At 28.5% G+C, this 20,166-nt stretch overlaps 1 protein-coding gene across 6 annotated transcripts in view; it reads left to right on the top strand.

Moving 5' to 3' along the window:
• Positions 1-20,166, top strand: part of LOC107455088 (CUGBP Elav-like family member 2) — a 772,083-nt gene that overhangs the window by 502,640 nt on the left and 249,277 nt on the right. The window lies entirely within an intron of this gene.

Raw genomic sequence — 20,166 nt, 5'->3', positions numbered from 1 at the left:
AGTCACGAAATAATCACCATAAGTGCTTACAAAAAAAGCACTAGCAATTCCTTATTTAATATGCTTATATTTATTCAAATTTGTTTAGTTTTATTTCGTTTTTTAAGAAATTTCTTATAGGATTATATTGATTTCGAAACCTACTAGGAAATAGATATAAGCAGATTCAGAAATTTCATATTTAAACAGTTCGTATTTGAATGTTTACTTTTTTTTTTAAACCTGATAACAATAAAAAGTAAAACTTTCTAATAAAAGAGAAAAACGTTTATTAAATATTATGTTCGTTTAGTATTTGTTGATGTACGTTCAGTAAAAGAGCTTTTTGATTTAATTATTGTATTCAAATGTAATATTCCGGTCCCATGATAAATTGATGCACTTAAAAACAGCTAAATATGCTTGTTTTTTTGTCACTGCTACTATAATTGCATTATTGTTTTTTTTTAACTTAAAATAAATTTGAAATTGTGTTATTACTTATAATTGCATTGATTCAGATTGATTTTATGTTTTAATAGTTTAATTATTCAATATTAGCATTTATTTTCATTTCCTCTTTCAGTGTTATAAAACTAAAAAATTAGTTTTTTATCGACCAGATAAGTTATGTGCTGGTTGTCCAAATTTAATTTTTTTATAAAATTACGCTAAAAACTTAATAAAAAAAACAGCGAATAAGTAAAACTGTATAAAAATATTTTATCGATATTTTTTATTGTAAAGACTATTTCTATTATGGATGAAACTAATATCTATAATTTCAAGATAAAACCAACAAATCTTACTGTAACCTAAGTTACTAGCCTAAGTCTACGTTTTTTGCTAAAAAACTAACTCTATATAATGTGAACTGTTAATAACTAAAGCAATAATTGGGGTAGCAGCTTAATATGTAAGCAAAGAATAATCAAAACCGCTATTGAAATTAGATAATTCACAGTTAATGGTGGTTTCACGAAACACTAAAACCTGTTTGATTGCGAAGGAAACAGAAAGGAATTGAAACATTTTTTTGAAACACCAGAAAGTTTCAACCTCTAATCAAGAAGGTTTTGATGTTTTGTATACCCGCCTTTCTTAATTGGGATTTGGCAGTAACCTATATGTATTAAATCCTTGATTCCCAATGCTTATACTTTTTTGGATTCTAAAAATATATATCAAAAGTAATCTTTGCGAAACACTCTATTTACAAGTGTACAAGCCTACTTTTTATTGGAATTAATAACTGTTGATGTAACGCCCTATTTCAAAAGTAAGAAAAAGTCAATATTTATCATGAATTGAGTTATCAATTTCATTTGTTATAAAAAACTATGAAAATAGGACTGCACAATTAAAACAGAATTAAAACATTAAAAAAGAGTTAAAGTAATAAAAATAGAAAACAAGATTTCTGAGATAAGTTTATGCCATATTTGTCCAAACTGGCTTAATATATTATTGCCAGTTAGGTGAAAATATAAAATAAAGTAAACATCGCTTGTGGCATATTTCTTAACTTAAATTAAACTTTTTAAAATAATAAAAATATGAATTACTTACTTTAATCATGTTATTGCAGGAGTGTATAAAATAAATTCGAAAGTGTATCCTAATGAATATTCTAAAACTTGAATGTTCCTCACATTTTCCCATCAGAAAAGCTTTTCAATCAAAATATTTCTTTTATTTTTCGGTTTTCTCTTAAAGTAAATATTTTCCTCACTTTAGTCTGCGAAAACTCTTGTCTACCGATTCTTAATTATTTTTGATCATTCTTCAAAGTATAATTATTTTCACCTTCTATACGAACTTTTCTCTGCATCCTGATTCCAGCATTATTATGCAAGAGCACAAAATGCTGATTACTTGCATAAAAATAATTTTACTTTGTCAGTTAATGAGAAATTATAAATTTTCCCTTGGCGCTCCAAGAACTGAAAATTTATTTTTTAGCACTAGTTTAAAATGCGCCGGCAGCGTTTGCATCTAATGAAGGAATTCAATTGTCGATTTAATGTTTAAGCAAGAGCTTTTGTGGATAGATTTTAAAACTTCGGTAGATAGTCGTAATTATTTTCTTAAAAATTAATAGCAAATAAACGATACCTGGTTCGAGCAATTTTCACGGAATTAGAAATTCATTTTTTTTCTTGCAACATAACAGGACTATTTATTGTTTTAAGACAAAGACAGAGGTTAAACTTTGAATTGAAGAATAGCTCTTATTTTAATTAAAATAGCGATGAAATATTTGCATTAAAATTTATTAGCAACTTTTATATTGTTTATTTTCGCAAGAACTATTATTAGCACCAGGAATAATTATGTCGTAAATTGCAATTAATATATTGTGCTAATTATATTAGAAAAATACAATTGGAAATTTGATGTTTAAGCAATAATTTTGAAACTAGCTTTTAAAGCTTTATTTGATAGTCTTTACTAAAAATATGCTCGCTAATAAAAAAAATTAGTACCTTGATAAATTTTCTGTATTTTTTTTAATGTCTAATTCCGTAAACATGTAATTAAATTTTTTTATAGAAAAATGTAAACAAGTTTTTTTAATTGATTGTAAATATATATAAGTCGAAGTAATAATATTTATAACACCACATATCATATTTTTTAGAAACCTTATAGTGCTACTTATATTTCTGATAATAACTTACGGTTCTGGAGTCCCCTTAGATTTCTAAAATCACAAAACAAATTACGGTATTGAACCGAATTATAATATTCAGTGAAAAAATAGCATTCTTACTCCATCTTTGTATGAGTATTACATGTTGTTGTTGTTGTTTCTAATGCCTCTTGCCACACCAGCAAGCCTGCTTGGTGAAACCGAGCAAATTTAAGGTGGAGGGTGCGCTTCTTGTTTTTCAGTAACGCAATCTATGGCCAATAATTCGACTTCTGTCCCATCATACGTCACACCCGTTTATAGGGCAGACCCATTCATTCATCCACAGATCGTAATTTTGACCTGAATCAGAGAACGATCGATCTCCAATCCAGCTCCTCCAGAGGTATTGATTTGTTATGGAAACATGGAGGACTTTTGTGACTCGACAGATTTAACGTGCATCAGTCACTTTACTTTACGGCCGGAGACTTCGGCCGGTGGGGTTAGAACCCACTAACTCTCGGACATAGGTCCAGCGCCCTACCGACCAGGCAATCTCGGCCCATGAGTATTACATCGTCTTGTATCTTGCATATCAACATGTTTTCATCTCACCTTTCTCACTAGTGATTAAACAGTTTCCGTTTCTTCGTTGTTTAAATAGTAATCTGTGAACCTCTTCACTTTTTTAGAATTTTTTTTTTTTTTAAAAATGATTTTATAAATACATAAAATAGTCAATCATTATGGATAATCCTGCATAAATACTATTAATATCATGTCGGTATATAGTGAGATAATAATTTAAATGTATTGGAAGAATATTTTAATTACGGTAGCATTTTATGATGCACGGAACGTAAAAATGAAGTTAGACTTTGAATAACTTTTGACTTAATTAACGGATTTTCATATACTGAGATGGAAATTATGGCCTCTACTACTGAATAAGAATATTTCAGTTATTATCCTTTTTATCATTCAAAAACTAATATCATCGCTTGAAACTTTAATCATTCGAACAAAGGTTATTTAAATTTTAAAATTTTTTTCCGTCTGTTTCTTTCTATATTTCTTTCTTTTCAATTAAATTTCATTTGTTTATTTTTCAATTTTATTTTTTACTTAAGTGTACACATTGAATATTTCTTATTGTATTGCATAATTAGAAATATTTGAATTTCTGTTTATTTTATTTCTTTATTGCAATGTATTGTATAGCGTATGAGCATGCGTCCTTGCTGTAGAAGAAAAAACTCAATGTCTATCTCATCTGATTTCCAATTTTCTACACTGTCTCCCGAGTAAATTCCTTCTCTAAAGTGAGTGACATATACATGCCCTAGTTTAAAAGACCATCGACTAAAAAGATAATGCTTTCTTTGTTATATAATCCAAAAGTACGCCAACCAACAAAACAAGGCGGAAATTTTTCAGTGGCGTTCTTAGAAGTTTTGCGATCGTAAGAAAGAGTTCTCCGCCTACATTTACTTTTATTTTTCATTCTAAAAATAAGTTGCAGTTCGTAAAGTCTTTTTTTTTTGCTTCGTTAGATGTTCTTGCTAAATACTTAACAATGACTGCTGAATTGTTAACACTCCGCTATTTTGTCAGAAAACAGAATTAATTGTTCGAATTTCATTCACGTCTCGCTAACTATTCGAATTAATTTAATATCTTTGATAGTGCAAAATATTGTTATTTTATTAGAATATACCACACATGTTTTAAAGAAATTTAACTAATTCATTTGAATTAGAAACCACGGCAGACATAAAATTATGTATTTGAATATCATTCGAATTAATAGACTTGTGAATGATTTATTAAATTACTTTTTTGAATGAAAAGCTTGATTTATTTATTTATCAATTTTATAAATATCTTTTATTTTTACTTTTTTGACTTCATGTTGAAAAAAATTGCAGGTTTAAATTTTTATTTTGGCTCTTATTTTAGATTTATGTAGTTTCAATGAGTCTCTTCAAACCAATAGTAGGATTCTTAAAGTTTCGGAAGTTATTAAGACTAAACATAATTCAAAGTACAATTATATAATTTCCTGGAGTTATTTTATAACTCTTGTAAATATTATGTTAATTGCATACCAATTTCATATTGCTATGAAATAACCTCTGCCACATTTAATGCACCTCTGTACTGAACTGTAAAAGATGCAAACAGAACTTTTAAAGTTCCTTCTGATTTTGCCCTTGTTAACTTTAACGACTTTTAACTCTGTTCATTTAGCAAATTCCCATAAGTGTAAAAGAGATTTGACCATGTCTATGGTGAATAACTTATCTCTTTGATCTCTGAGACCGAAATACATATTAAAATGACTGGTTTAGGAGCGTGTAAGTCATTAAAAAAAACTTCAACGTGAGAATTAAAGATTATTAAAGAGAATTACCTCAAAAGATGTTTCTGTAAATTTTACTTAGAAGTACAGAATTGCATTATATCTGGAGGAGGTTACTTAGAGGCAAAAAAATGGGAATTTTGTTGTTGTTTCTAATGCTACTTGCCAATACCAGCAAGCCTGCTTAGTGAAATCAAGCGGATTTAAGCACAGATTTCCTCAGTGCCGCCATCTATGACAAGAATACGACTTCAGCCGCATAAACGTCTCTGCCCGTTTATAGGGCGGATCCATTCATACATCTATTCATTCATCCACAGATCGTAATTTTTACCTGAACTAGAGAACGAACAGTCCCCAATTCAGTACCTCCCGAGGTCAGATTTGTAATGGGAACGTAGACTTCGTGACCCGACAGATGTAACGTACACCAGTCACCAGTTAATATTCAGTCTTGGATCGAATTCAGTACCTCTTAGATGTGGGCCCAACGCTCTACCAACCAGGTTATCCCGGCCTCAAATGAGAATGTAATTCTTATGATATTTTCAGGAGTGATCAGATCTGTCCGGAAACATGAAGACCGCTTATAAAAAATATACTTGAAATAATAAAACAAAATATTTTATTTAAAAATATAACTTTTTCTGTTTTTGAATTGGATTTAAAATAAAGAAATCAAGAAATTCAATCATTTCACTTACAAAAATAAACTTTTGCAATAGAATGATTATTTTTTCCTACATTTAAAAAAAAAGCATTTAAAAAAGGAGACTAACTCCTAGATAAATAATTAAAAAAACAGAATTAATCTAAAAGATATCTGTTAAATGAAACCGTCCTAATTGTGAACATTTTTACTACTACTCAATTTATTTACCTTGCATAAGATCTGGTAACAATCAGAAGAAAATTCCGTTTCATTAAATAATGCTGTCATTAAAACACACTCTGAGGGGATTATAGTATCTTTACAATACTGGAATCAATTCTTACTTTTGCAATTAATTCAAACATGCAAAATTGGCATATTCTATTCAAGCATTGTATATAGGTGATCACAACCAATAGTGTATAAAATATAGGAATAGAATGTAATAATTGCTCAAAAGAGAAATTTTTGTAGTGGAAGGTTGTTTTTTTTTAATTTGCCATGTGTTTAAGAATATTTTAATTGCTAGTCAAATGAAAAATAATAGTCCATAGAGGATAACTGATACACAAAGCTGTCTTAATTGCAAACTATCTTATTGCTTCTCCATTTACCGTGTCTAAGCTCTGATTACAATCAGGTGAAAATTATATTTCGTCAAATAATTTTGACGTTAAAATACTCTCCTTGAGGGGATTAGAATCATACATATACGACATAATCCATTGCTTTCCAATTTTCAACTCTTTCTCTTATAACAATGCAAAAAAAAAACTTTTAATCGGATACTTTCCATTAAATATCCAGTAACAGATTTCTCATCAGATCATACGTGGATAATCACTGCTTGTATTATTTTTTTTCTCCGTTTAATAGGATTGGGTTAGTCTGGCTTAATGCTAATGTTTTAGTATTTTAAGAGCTTAGAATTTCTCTCAAAGGGATTGTGTCACTGTATTGCATTAAATATAAATTGTCTTTTCATAAAAAATGGTTATTTATAAAACTTTGATGATGAAAGAGATTAGGGTAGGGATAATTTAATTAGAGTAATTGAGTTATGTATAAGTAGTTAAAATTAAAATAATAGTTTTAAAGTATTACTTAAAACATTATTACATTTGTTTTAAAAGTTTTTATTTCGAGAAAACTAATCACCTCATTAAGTGAAGTATTTACGTTTTTTAAAGCCTCAGGAAACATTTTTTAAAACATATTTAAAGCGTAAGTGCTATTGAAGGCTGAATTTTTAAATATAAATATTTCCACTCTTTTTGCAATTTTCATTATTTTGTAACAAAAGAAATTTTTATAGTTTTTCTTTTCATACAGAATAGTTGAAATAAGCTATACCGAGTACACGGAGAAAATAATTTTGTTAAAATTACCGTACTGTATGTTAATTTTAGTATATAAAACCAAAATATACGGTATTTAAACCATTTATTTGGACATTTTTTTCTGTTCATATGATAATGGTTGGCCGAAAATTCAGGTGTTTACATTTATGCTTCTTATTCCTACATATTTAGTAAAAAATATAAAACTGAGAATTAAATATTAGCGAATAAATGGTTTCATGCTGTGATCTAAGGTATCATGAAAAAATTACTAAATTTTACCAAATTTCACCATATATTATAAAACATATTTTATTGTTAATTTCACCAAAATCATTACTAAAGCACCGAGCTTTTTGGTGTTCCCATAAAGCCCGAAACACGGTAAATATCACCATATTCAGGTAATTTTGACCATACTTTTCTTCTCAGTGCTTAAAAACAATATCGAAATGTTTACTAAATGGATCGAATATTGCATTTATTTATTTCTGCTTGAAGTTATTAAATTTATGTAATACTTATAATCAATGTTCATCATATTCTGGTAGCTTTGACAATACTTTTTTCCTGTTTATAAATGTTTATACAAAGGATAAATGAAAAACAAATTGCTCTGTTTAGCATTTATTTAATGCATAAGATAGGATTAAAAGAAGTCACGATTAAAACGAAATACATTATCTATAACTTTAACTATAACTGTTTAAAAGGAATTACATAAAATACATCAAGCTTCGTTTCTTTTATAATAAATGCAATAGATTTAATACAATATGAAGAAAAGATGGTTAAAGGGAGACAGTGTATAAAGCTTTCAAACATGAAATGAAAATGTTATTTAGTATTAACAGCAAATATCTTTAATCCGAGATTTCATGTTGAATATTTTAGTTCACTCTCAATAATATCGGCACTCGAATCTTAAATGTCTACAATATCGGCGAAGCAATCCATACCCAGAAGTTATCAAGGCCTCTTGAGAAAATATAAAAGGTAAAAAAATTTTTGCATCCAATAGAATGGATTTCATGGCATCTTTAAATATTTTCTTTGCATAGCTATTGAAGACGTATCCTCATCCATTCTCGAATCTTCTTTCTTTTTTTCCAACCAAATCCATTTTAGATGGTGGAGCTATAAAAGTTCGGGTTGATCCCTCCCTAAAGATTTTCATTCACATTTTCCTTTCCCCAACACCTTCTTTTTTTGCTTCTTTTTTTTTTTTCTTCTTTTCGAGTTCACCACTACCTTTCTTCCCACTTCACTTGGATTCACTGGTTCTCTGGACTCACTATTTACTTAAGTGAAACTGCGGAGAGGTCATGAGAACACTAAATGTGATTACATTCTTCTTTAGCGGTTGAGGTTTTTTTTTCCTTATTTGTTTTTTATTACATAGGATGGAGTGATGAATTTCTATTTTTCTATGAATTTTCGCTTATTTCTTCACTTACCTAGAAAGTGGCAAGAACATGTGGTCTTTTCAAACAAGAAAGTATTCGTTTGATTCGATAAGAAGTGTTTTCTCAATTTTTATTTTACGTGAATGAAAGCTAAGCTTAGTAAAATGAAAAAAAAATTCAAAGCAATGTCATTCATGATAGGAAGTAGGAAGTCAATGCTTATCAAAACATTCTAAGCAGAAAACTCTTCTTTTTTTTATCGGGAGAAAGTTTTATAATTCAACGAAAAAAAATTCTGTTAAGATGTGTTTATACTATATTAATGTGGAAGATTTTGAAAATTCTGACTTGTTTATTATTTTGAGATAAATATATTTTAACAAATGCTACCACAGTCATCGGTATTTTTATTTTTATTTTTGATCGAATATTAAATATAAAGCTATGATAAATTAAGAACAGCCACAAATTATTCTAACTAAAATATAATTAAAAGAATAATTATCCTGAATAAATTAAGACTTCGTATTATAACTTCATTATAAGCAGTAAAAAATTCCGGATCAAATTATGGTATTTAAGGTGTATCATACCTAAAATCCATTTTTGCAGTAAAATAGTATAGCGTAATTTTTACAGTAATGTTAATTTATTATTACTGTGAAAATTACATTATATCAGATTTTTTATTCCATAACATGCTCTGCCAAAAATGGATTTTGCAGTAAGAAACATCGACACCCTGAGTACTTGCAATTTTTACAGCAATTTGATCCGAAACTTTTTACAGTGTACTTAAACATATGAAATCCGCTTGTATGAAGAGAAAAAGTATCTTATATTTTTGCATTTAATTTTTACAGTTGAACAGTTTTTATTTTTATATTTAATTTTTAGTTTCATTAACTTTGCAATTTAAAGTGACAAATATAAAATAATTGTTAACAAAATTATTTTCTCATAAATATCTGCCTTTATTTAATTCGCAAGCAGTACTGAACATTTTGGAATGTAGTAGTACGTATTTCTAATTGATGGGAAAATAATTCCAGGCGCCTTCATGATACAATGAACCCACACATACATTGAAAGTAAAGTGTTTTACGCCCAAGCTTGAAATATTTAATTTTTAATCCAATTCCGAGGCAACTCATATCCTCGAAAAACCTTTTTGAATATAGATAACCTGTATATGCATTTTATTGAGAGAAAAACCACGAATACATTAACTCGACACTAATAGGACATTTGGGCGTGATCCCATAATAAGCGCTCAAACCAAATTCTTCTCATTATTTGTCATAAAAAAAGTACGAAATACTAGCTAATAAAAGTAATAACGAAGTAATGCTTACGCTGGTTCATATTGCGTACCGAACACTTTTACTTCTCATAGTACACACTGGTCTGAAGCTCGCCGCATCAATCTGTAGCTGGTCGCAGATCGATTAGTTACTACCTGCCATTAATAATCTTCAGCAATGAATCTACACACATGGCAAAAATCAGGCTTTGCATCTGGGATAGTACTTCATATGGGATACTGGGATAGTAGTAAAATATCTTCAGTGGGTATAGGGAACTAAGATCAAGTTCCCCTTGCAAACAGGCTAACCGTGGAAGGTATTCGTGATTTTTCCTTTACATGTAACGCAAATGCGAGTCAGTTCCATCAAAAAAGGCTTCCTACGGAAGAAATTTTGCCCCAATGCTTGATCTAGGAGTCCCCTTGTCTTCTAGGTTGGGTTCAAATTGCAAAAAATACGGGGTTGAACAATAGTCGTAAACTCAGAGTCAGGACCCATTGTTGTAGTAAAAACTCTTCATATGAAATTTCACTGTCATAACTATGTTACTGCAGTTCTTAGCATATGATTCATTTTCAAAATAAGTTACTATTAAAAGAGCCTTTCAAAAGCTTATTTTATGAGCTATACAAAGCCTACTTAATTTATGTGTAGATAAATATTTAACATACCATGTATAATATTCAGTCCTATATGGTGTTTAATTGAATAATAGATAGATACTATTCATAGTTTAATACATTACAGCAAACTATATAAGTACTAAATTATCTAACTATATCAAACTAAATCATCTTTACTATAGTCCTTAATGAAACAAAAAAGTAAAATTAAATATTTGTGTGCGTTTAAAATAGCAAATACAGTTAAACATTCTAAATAAATGAATAAGTAAAAGAAAATTCAGTTAACAACCACAGCGTAGCGTAACTAGTAAACTTATATTTGGAAAAAAATGCATTCTTCCAAGTTTCTTAAGTTTAAAACTTCTGATTTTTAACTCTTTCAAACAAAATAATCGTCAAAATACCCAGATGTTGGGGGATATTTCAAATTAAAGTCCAAGGATATTTGTTCGCTATTTTATTTGTTGCACACAGAGGTACAAACTGGAAAGCAAAATATTCTGTCCATGCAGAAACAATGCTGACGAAATCACCGGGGCAAAGAAATACATGTCAGTATGCTGAAATACTAAAATATAAGAGACAAAAATGGAGGAGCTACAGCCATTGCAGAAGCTGTCAGAAGATTTTCCTTTAGTTTTTTCATTGTAAAATTCTGTGGTTGTCATTCTCGTTGGCCTGACATGTTTTGTTTTCCTCGGCTTTTTTTTCGACGAAAAGGAGGGGAAAATGTCGAAATCTTTTCTACATGTTCACAGAAAAATAGAAGGTATAAATGTTTCAACCAGCCTCTAAAGCTGCCGGAAGAAAAATATTGTTTCCGTTTTTGATTTTGAACTCGTTCCTACTTGAAATGCTCTCGGCTTAGTTTTGACGTTCGATGATATCGTAAACGTTTACCAACCAATTTTATTTTAAAGTAAATCTATACAGTTATTTTTAAAAGTTTTGATGGCCTTTTTTTCAGTAGCAGTTTCGCTGATATTTAATAATACCCAATGAGAACAAAAATCGATTTTCATATATTTGAAAACTACACGAAAACAAGAGAAAGGAGAGAAATAATGACTATGCGTATATATATATATATATATATATATATATATATATATATATATATATATATAAACTGCTGTTTGTAGAAAATGCAACACCATGAAAGAATCATCAGAATCAAATGAAATTTAATGCAGAAACGACTTGTACTGATACAAATAAATGATGAAATTTTCAAAACAAAAGAAACAAATTAAGCGTCCGAAATCAGTATTTGGTGCAGCCACCACGCGCTGCAATAAGTGCTGCTATACGACGTGGCATGGAGTCAAACAGATGTTGAATATCTGCTTGAGGAAGAGAATTCCATATCGCTTGTATGCGCAACCAAAGTTCGTCTTTGGAAACTGCAGGACGCGGATCACGAGTGAGACGCCGACCAACCATATCCCACACGTGCTCAATAGGCGACATATCCGGCGAATAAGCAGGCCAAGGAAGAAGTTGCATGCGTTGTGCTGAACAGAAGTCTCTAACAGTCCGCGCAACATGTGGGCGTGCATTATCCTGCTGAAAGATAGCTCCAGGGATGCCTTGAAGGAAAGGAACGACTTCGGGCTGTAGCACTTCACGGACGTATCTGTTGCTATTGAGATTACCCTCAATTCGTATCAAATTGGATCGTCCATGATACGAAATCGCACCCCAGACCATAACTCCGGGTGTTCGACCACTATGTCGTTCAATAATACACTCAGGAAGGCAGCGTTGACCGGCATAACGTCTAACACGAACACGGCCATCATGGGTCCACAAATTGAAGCGTGATTCATCTGAAAAGACAACTTGGTGCCAATCAGCTCACCAGTCTCTGTGCTCAAGAGCCCACTGCCGACGCAGCCGTCGATGATCCGCCGTGAGGGGAATCCTGTATAATGGCACCCTTGCACGCAATCCACGGCGCAGCAGACGACGACGAATTGACGAAGCCGACAATTGTACACCTGTAGCAGTAGACCAATGTGCTGCCAGCTGCCTGGAGGAAGCTGTGCGATCATTCACCGCCATGCGGAGCAGGTGTCGATCATCGCGCTCTGACGTCACCTTCTGTCGTCCAGTGCCTGTTTTTCGAGTTGTTCGGTGCTCGTCGGTCCACTGCTTCCAAACTCGCATCACTGTGGAACTGTTCCGCTGCATACGAGCTGCTATTGCGCGATAGGAAAATCCTCCTTCTCGAAGGCCGATTATCCTCCCTCGTTCAAACTCCGTAAGTTGCTTGAATTTCTTATTCTTCCGTCGTGGAGGCATACTCAGGTCTCACTAAACGTTTGCCACTAACAAATAATCATAGACTATTTTCAACGTCCCGCTACAGCACTTTATTTATACGCTTTCAGCATCAATTCAGAGGGCGCTGCGCGCGCCACGCACGCGCGATGGCTCTGAAACTTTATTAATTTGCATAATATCCTATAATTGACATTTGCTGCGAATTTCATTTGATTCTGATGATTCCTTCATGGTGTTGCATTTTCTACAAACAGCAGTTTATATATATATATATATATATATATATATATATATATATCCAAAAAATGCTCCTAAATATGTAAAAATAAAGAATTATCATTAAACTATGCAAAAATTAAAAATTTCAAAATCGAATGCAACAATAAAAAAAGAAGAAAAAAAACTTCGTCAAAACTACCTGAATTTGGTAAAATTCACCATGCTTCTGGCTATGTAAGAAACCCAAAAAGCAGATTAATATTTTCCGAAGTGCTTTCGTATTGATTATGGAAAGATTAATAAATTATTCTTTAACAATACATGTAAAATTTGATAATTTTATCATGATACCTTAGAACAGTGATTCTCAACCACTGTGCCGTGGCAAATTTGTGTGCCGCCAAATATTAGAAATGATACAATAAAAATTCTACTGCTTTTCTTTATTATGAGAAAAGTTTAAATTAAAGAAAAGAGTATATATATATATATATATATATATATATATATATATATATATATATATATATATATATATACATATATATATATATATATATATATATATATATATATATATATATATATATATATATACTTTTTATAATTTTTCCTCGCTTTAACAGCGTGAACATCTTTGTCGGCGATTGTATTGTCACTGACAATCTTAAAATAAGATAGCAGTGTTTAAATTGTATATGACACACAATTTCAAAAAATGTTGTAAGAGCTAATCATTAAAGTATATTATGCAATTAATAAACAAATTAACAAAGGATAACTAAAGAAAAAAATATATAAAAAACAAATTAACAAAGGATAAATAACAAAAATTAAGCTAACAATAATTAACAAAAAAACTAGTTAACAAGAAATCACAAAAAATAACAGTTAATGCAAAAAAACCAACAGTTAATAACTATAGAAAACAAGTTAACAATTAATAACTAGCAAACAAATAAACTGTTACTAACTCATAAAAAATTGATCGAAAGAAATAATTAATCCCTCAATAAATGTGCTTTTGTAGTACATATTAATTTTATTTCACATTCAAAATTATTATCACAAACTATTTAACACAGTGTAAAATAGGTAATTAAACAACTTTTAATCAAATTTTTTTCATTGTGTGCCGTCAAATTTCGAAATCGTTAAAAGTGTGCCGCAACAAAAAAAGGTTGAGAATCACTGCCTTAGAACAATTACCATATGAAAGAAAACATCACCAAATGAATGGTATAAATACCATATTTACCGTATAATTATGTATTTTTTTACCAGAAATACAGAAATATTTTTGCATACATTTTCCGTGTTAAAATGATGAATTTTTCACGTTAGAGAAAAATATCTAAACATAATTGCATGACTTATATCATAAAAAATTCAATTATGCTTACTTTTATTTCATATAATTCTTTAAAATTTTAACAGTGAGAATTGCTTTCAAACTAAATCATGAATTAATGCACTATTTTTCAAATCATTCATAGAACGTTAGAAGTAATTAATCATACACGAAAAAAGTGTTTTTATTCTTGTTTAGAAAGAAGAAATATTTTAAATGTCTAATTGACGTTTAATATAAATACGTGTCTGACATATTTTTCAAAATTTAATTGAACACAAATATTTTTCATTATATTTGTCATTAATTTAAGTTAATTTAAACAAAATCAAACATATCTAGTTCGGAAAGCAATTCTTTGTGACGAAAATTTCAAATTCAAAATCTTAATTGACTTTTAATTGAAACAAAAATTAAAAAGAATCACGTTCCATTAATTATTATTCTTTTACAATTTAAATGCAGATTTTTAAATTCTTGCTACTTCATTACTAAATATATATATTTATATACATATATATTACACCGTATAATTAATGCTTAATTCTCACGCTTTGATAAATTAAGTGAAAAAGAATTCCCTTCGAAAATGTTTCATGTTTGAATTCCTGACTTCATTCTAAAAGACTAAAATTGTCAAAAATTTTCGTCAAGTGTAAAAGAACCGACACGCACCTTTTGAAAAGATGGAAACTTGCGAAAAGGCTGTCGTAATTTACCTTGATTTTTCTTCTACTGCTTTCCAGATAGAATTCTTTTGTCGCTAAGAGCAAATTTTCGCACTCTACTTTTCATTCCAACGCTCCCTGCTTCATTCCAACTGAAAATTATTTCCTTTTAGGAAAACTTCCCGTTCCGTCGAAATTGTAAACACTAGGAAAAGATCGAAGAAAAGATTAATTTTAAAAGTCACGCCGTGAAAATAATTTTATGCTTAAAACGCTGCTGCAGTTGATGAATCACACAACTAAGAATCGCTTCGGCGTTCACCTCTTCAAAAATAATAATTTTTCACTATCTTGTCTTTTCAACTTTTGTGAGTTCTTGTCAACCCTTTACCCATTCACATTTTAAGGTGTCATCGTCTTGAAACAAGAAATCTACTTTCTTAAATGACTTAAATTTCTACGCAGCAAATAAGCGCGGAAGAAACACATAACCAAATAACTTTGACGTCAAAACAGGGGTGTGAGCTCCTCTGCACGAATTTGCAATAAGGTAAAATAGGAACTTGGTGGTAGGTTGATAATGAATGTTTGTAATTAACGCGTAGAGGGTTGTACCTTACTGTTTCTTGCGTGCGTTTTGTGGGGAACACGCCAGAGGAAATCATGTTGGAATAGCAGTAAAGTGCATTAAAGAAGATTAAAAGAATTATTCAAAGATGTGTAAAATTCTGGGAGAAAATTTGAAATAAAAGTTATTTCTGATTAAGTTTTGAGGTAATTATGCTACCTCATGTTTTAAATTTATTTATATATTGTTACCGTTTTTAGGACAATCTCGTTAAAATGACCTAGAAATGTTAAGTTTAAATGTCTTTTATTTTTTTGCACATACGAAAAATTTATTTAAAATCTAAGCTTTTGGATTTTATAAAAAAAAACATTTTTTTAGTAGTTTTTAGCAGTTTAGGAAAAATTGATATCGAATGTCTAATCACTGTAACTAAACTATGACAGAGAAAAAAACAAATGATAATAGTTTTAAAATAATATGCGAGAATTGGAAAAATATTTTACCTATTACAATTAATATTTAAAGAGATTATAAGAAAGCTAGTAAAGTCTAATATTTAATCTAAAAATGACAAATACTTTCAATACTGAACAAAAATTAAAATATTTTTTTTAATTTTTACTTTTAATGTTAATATTTAACAAAATACCAAAATAAGCTGTGAAATTTATCTAAAATAAACTATAAATTATTTGATACACTGTAATAAAAAACTCGCACCCTGGGTGCATCATTCGTATTAATTAATTTTACCGTAAAGTTACTTTTACCGTTAAATGGTATGAAAATCTTAGTAAAATAATAAATTTACCAGTTATTACGTTGATTATGATAACAATTTAGATTCATTTTACACCTGTCTGAAGTAATGGTTTTCTACTATAAAATAACTTTAAAATATTATTTATATGCACCAAACTATAAAATAATATTTATATGTATCAAAATATTAAATAATATTTATATGCACCTAACTATACAATAATATTTATACTTCATTAAGACGAAAAGTATGGTTAAAACTAACAGGATAGGGTAAAATTTACTGTGTTTCTGTCTCTTTGAGGGCACCGAAAAATTCGGTAATGCGGAAGCTCTTTGGTAATTATTTTAATAAAATTAATAAAAAAATATCATTTTATAACCTATGCTAAGATTTGATAAATGCGATTAAATTTGATAATTTTATCATGATACCTTAGATCATGGAATGAAAATAATTTATTAAATTAAATTTACTTTTCAGTTTTGTTCTCTTTACTAAAGGTTAAATATGTTACGTTTTGTATTCCTTACTAAACGTGTATTTTTAAGAACTATAATTTCTAAAACCAAAATATCCGGGAACCGTTACCATGTTAGCAAAAACAAATTACGAAATGAAATAGGAAATATAACAAATAAATACATTATATTTTGGTCTACACTGGCGCTTAAAAAAACAGTATATTTTGGTTTATTTGGTTTATAAAAAATAAATATATCTTGGTTTTATAAACCAGAATTATGTCTTTTTTACCAGTTTTTTTTATCATTACTATACAGTACGGTAAATTTAAGAAAATTGTTTTCTCTTTGTATAAAGATTTTTAAAATAATATTTAAATGTACTAAAAAATAGGTAATAATGTTAATGTATTTAGTTAAATATGTTATGCAAATAATGTTTTTACTATTTCAACCAAACAGTGATATTTCTGATACAGCTGTTAGCTTATTATAATCTTTTTTCGTATTTCTTTTCCGAATCATGAAAATCATTTTCTCGTTATTATTGCTTGGGAATCAGGATAAACTGTAACACAATTAATGGAAAACACTGAGACTGATAATGAGTGCTTCATTTGTTGATGTTAAGAGGAAAATATTGATTAAATTATCTTATTTGCTTAGCGAAACGTGTCGTTCAAAATAAACCGAACAACAATTTGTCACACCAGCACGTGCATTAATAATTTTTTTCTTCCAGAACTGAATGCTTAGATTAGTTTTTATACTCAATATTTTGTTAAATAATTGCTTTCTTACGAATGTATTATTTTTTTGCATTGTTGATTGCTATGAACTAAACTGTATATAACTGTATCAAATTATAAAAATAAAATGTCAGTAAATTGTGCAAAAGATAAATTTAGTTTTATGGTTTTTAGTTTAATATTTTCAAATGTTAGATTTATGTTTTGAATCAAATTGGTTTCAATAAAAATTAGAGCATTTTGCTGTATCTGATTAAAAAAGGAAAAAAAATTGGTAAAATGGTTCGACTAAACCCAGTAGTTTCTTAAAAATGAGAAAATTTTCAAGAAAAAACTCTTTTTTAAATGAGTTGCTTATAACAAGTAGTTATATATATTTTTATGAGAGTGCGATTTTGTAAATATTTGTAACAAAAAAATATGGCACTTTAATTTAGATTTCACTTTAGCAATATTGTTTCAAAAAGTACCAATAGAAGGAAAAAATAAAAAAAAAGAAGCATGATTCTAACTTTTTTTTTCAAAAGTCTAGAAGTTATAATAGTTCTCTTCAAAAAATATTATTAAACTTTCAAAAGAATGCAAAAGACAAGGATTAGTTTTAATTTGTATCAGTCTACTTTCATAAAACTTAATTTGAAGCTTTTAAAAAAATAGTTCGAGCTCATTTTTGATATTCATATCAACCATTTAAGCGGCACCATGGATCAATTTGATTTCCACTTCTGAATAGAAAAATAGTTAGTTCTGAGAAAAAAATGTGCTAATAAGTGGCTTATTATTTATAAAAATGAATACTAACCATTTTTTATATTTTTAAATGAAGAAATAATTAACCAAACATTAAAAAAATATTTATGGAAATTATTATTTTTAATATTAGTAATAATACATAAAAATATTTTTTCAATATCAATTTTCTACAATATTTTTTTTTTTAATATGAAAGTCAAATAAAGCCGAAACTTGCATAAAATAAGTTCGTATGATAATTATTTTTTGAAAATTAAATAATTTTTTATAAGTTAAATTCTACTTTTAATATAATAGACTAACCATTAAAATAAAAGTTTATAAATATTCATACAAAAGAAGCGTTATGTTTCGTAAATGTCGAGAAAGTTTTAAATATCCATTAAATATAATCTGAATGTTCATAAAATGCATTTAAAGAATAAAATGATTCGCCAACAGACTTATTTTGGCAATGATTTTTAAATATTTTTATGAGAAAATATAGTAAAATTAATTTAATTCTTTAAGTTTTAATTTTATTTAGCTAAATGGACTTTCCAAATGATACATGAAACATTTTGTCAGATTTAAAGATATTAAAATATTTTATTTCTTTAAATGATTTTTAGCATTTAATTAACTAATCATCTTTTTTAGTATCTAACTGGTTTTAATTAAAAAAATTTAATCATGATGAAGCTGGCAAAGTGTGGCATTCAAGTAATATAGAATAGCTATATCTATATATATTTTTTTTACTTGAAATTACGAAAATATTAATTTTAACCATACGTGACTATTTTTTATTAAATAAATTGAATTTGAAGCAATAATGTTTCATTTTAAAAATGTCTTAGTGAAATGATAATTTTAACTATAACTAGATAAATCGTTAATATTTTAACTACTAAAACTATTCTCCATACAAATTAGTTTGTTTCCTTAAAACCGCATATTTTATCATATCAACTTTAATTAAAATCTCAAGAAATGAATAAATTAATGAATCAATTTTTATACAGTCTTTCATTTTTATTGACTTATTAAATTATTGAAATATTTTACTAAAATTCTGATTATAAGTTATTTTTATTAACTTAATACAATCCACAATAAAATAAATAATAAAGAGATATAAAGATATCCAGATAAACATTTCGGATTTAGTTAGAAATAAATTAATAAAATATTTTATAATTAATATCGTAAGATTTTATCTCACATTTAATTTTAGTTATGTTAATTGAAATGGATGAGTTTATCCATATTTATTTAGCTTTATGATAGATAGATAAGCACATTAAAATCTTTATATTTTAAGTTAGTAAAAAATATAATATATTCTCCGTATTCTATAATAACTGTCATGTATGCCAAACTGTAACTAAGGTGAATTCAGGTGAATTGGAATAAACATTATGTATTGATAAGAAGAAACATAGGCTAAATCGATTGTATGACATATTTTCCACTAACAATAAATACTGTTTTAAAATAATTAAAATTGAAAAATGTGCAATAATATATGTCATGTATATTTATAAATATCGGCTTTCTGAAAATCATGTAAGTAATTAACTGTTCAAATTGTTAAATAAAGTAAAGGTGAATAGTAAAAAAATACCTGAACACACAGGTATGCTAGAAAATCTTTCCAACCATGAATACTTGGCAGTACTGATGGCCTTTTTTGCAAAGTGATTTAAATGGTGTAGATGTAAGAAAGATGTAAACGAGGAAATAGACTTCAACAAAGCTTTATTATGTTCATAATATTGGCAAACTTTGCATGGAAGCCTTATTTCCCTAACAGGCCGACTCCATGATTTTACATTCTGAAATACAATGCCTTAAAGTCTAATAAGTGTATTGATTTTCCTACATTTGATTTGTGGTGCCCGGTATTTAGCAGCTGTTAAGTTGTTTATAAGTTAAAAAGGAGATAAAAATTGCTTCTATGATAGTAATTGCGAGATTGACTTAGCTTTTTTATAAGTAGTTATAAGGTTTTTAATGAACTTTTTAAGAAGAAGAATTGCTAAAAATTTTTATA

This window comes from Parasteatoda tepidariorum, chromosome 11, assembly GCF_982258835.1.
Source record: "Parasteatoda tepidariorum strain Cologne lab strain chromosome 11, Ptep-v5.0, whole genome shotgun sequence".
NCBI lineage: Eukaryota > Metazoa > Arthropoda > Arachnida > Araneae > Theridiidae > Parasteatoda > Parasteatoda tepidariorum.
Note: the sequence above shows the minus strand (reverse complement) of the source record. Positions and strands in the feature narration are given on the sequence as shown.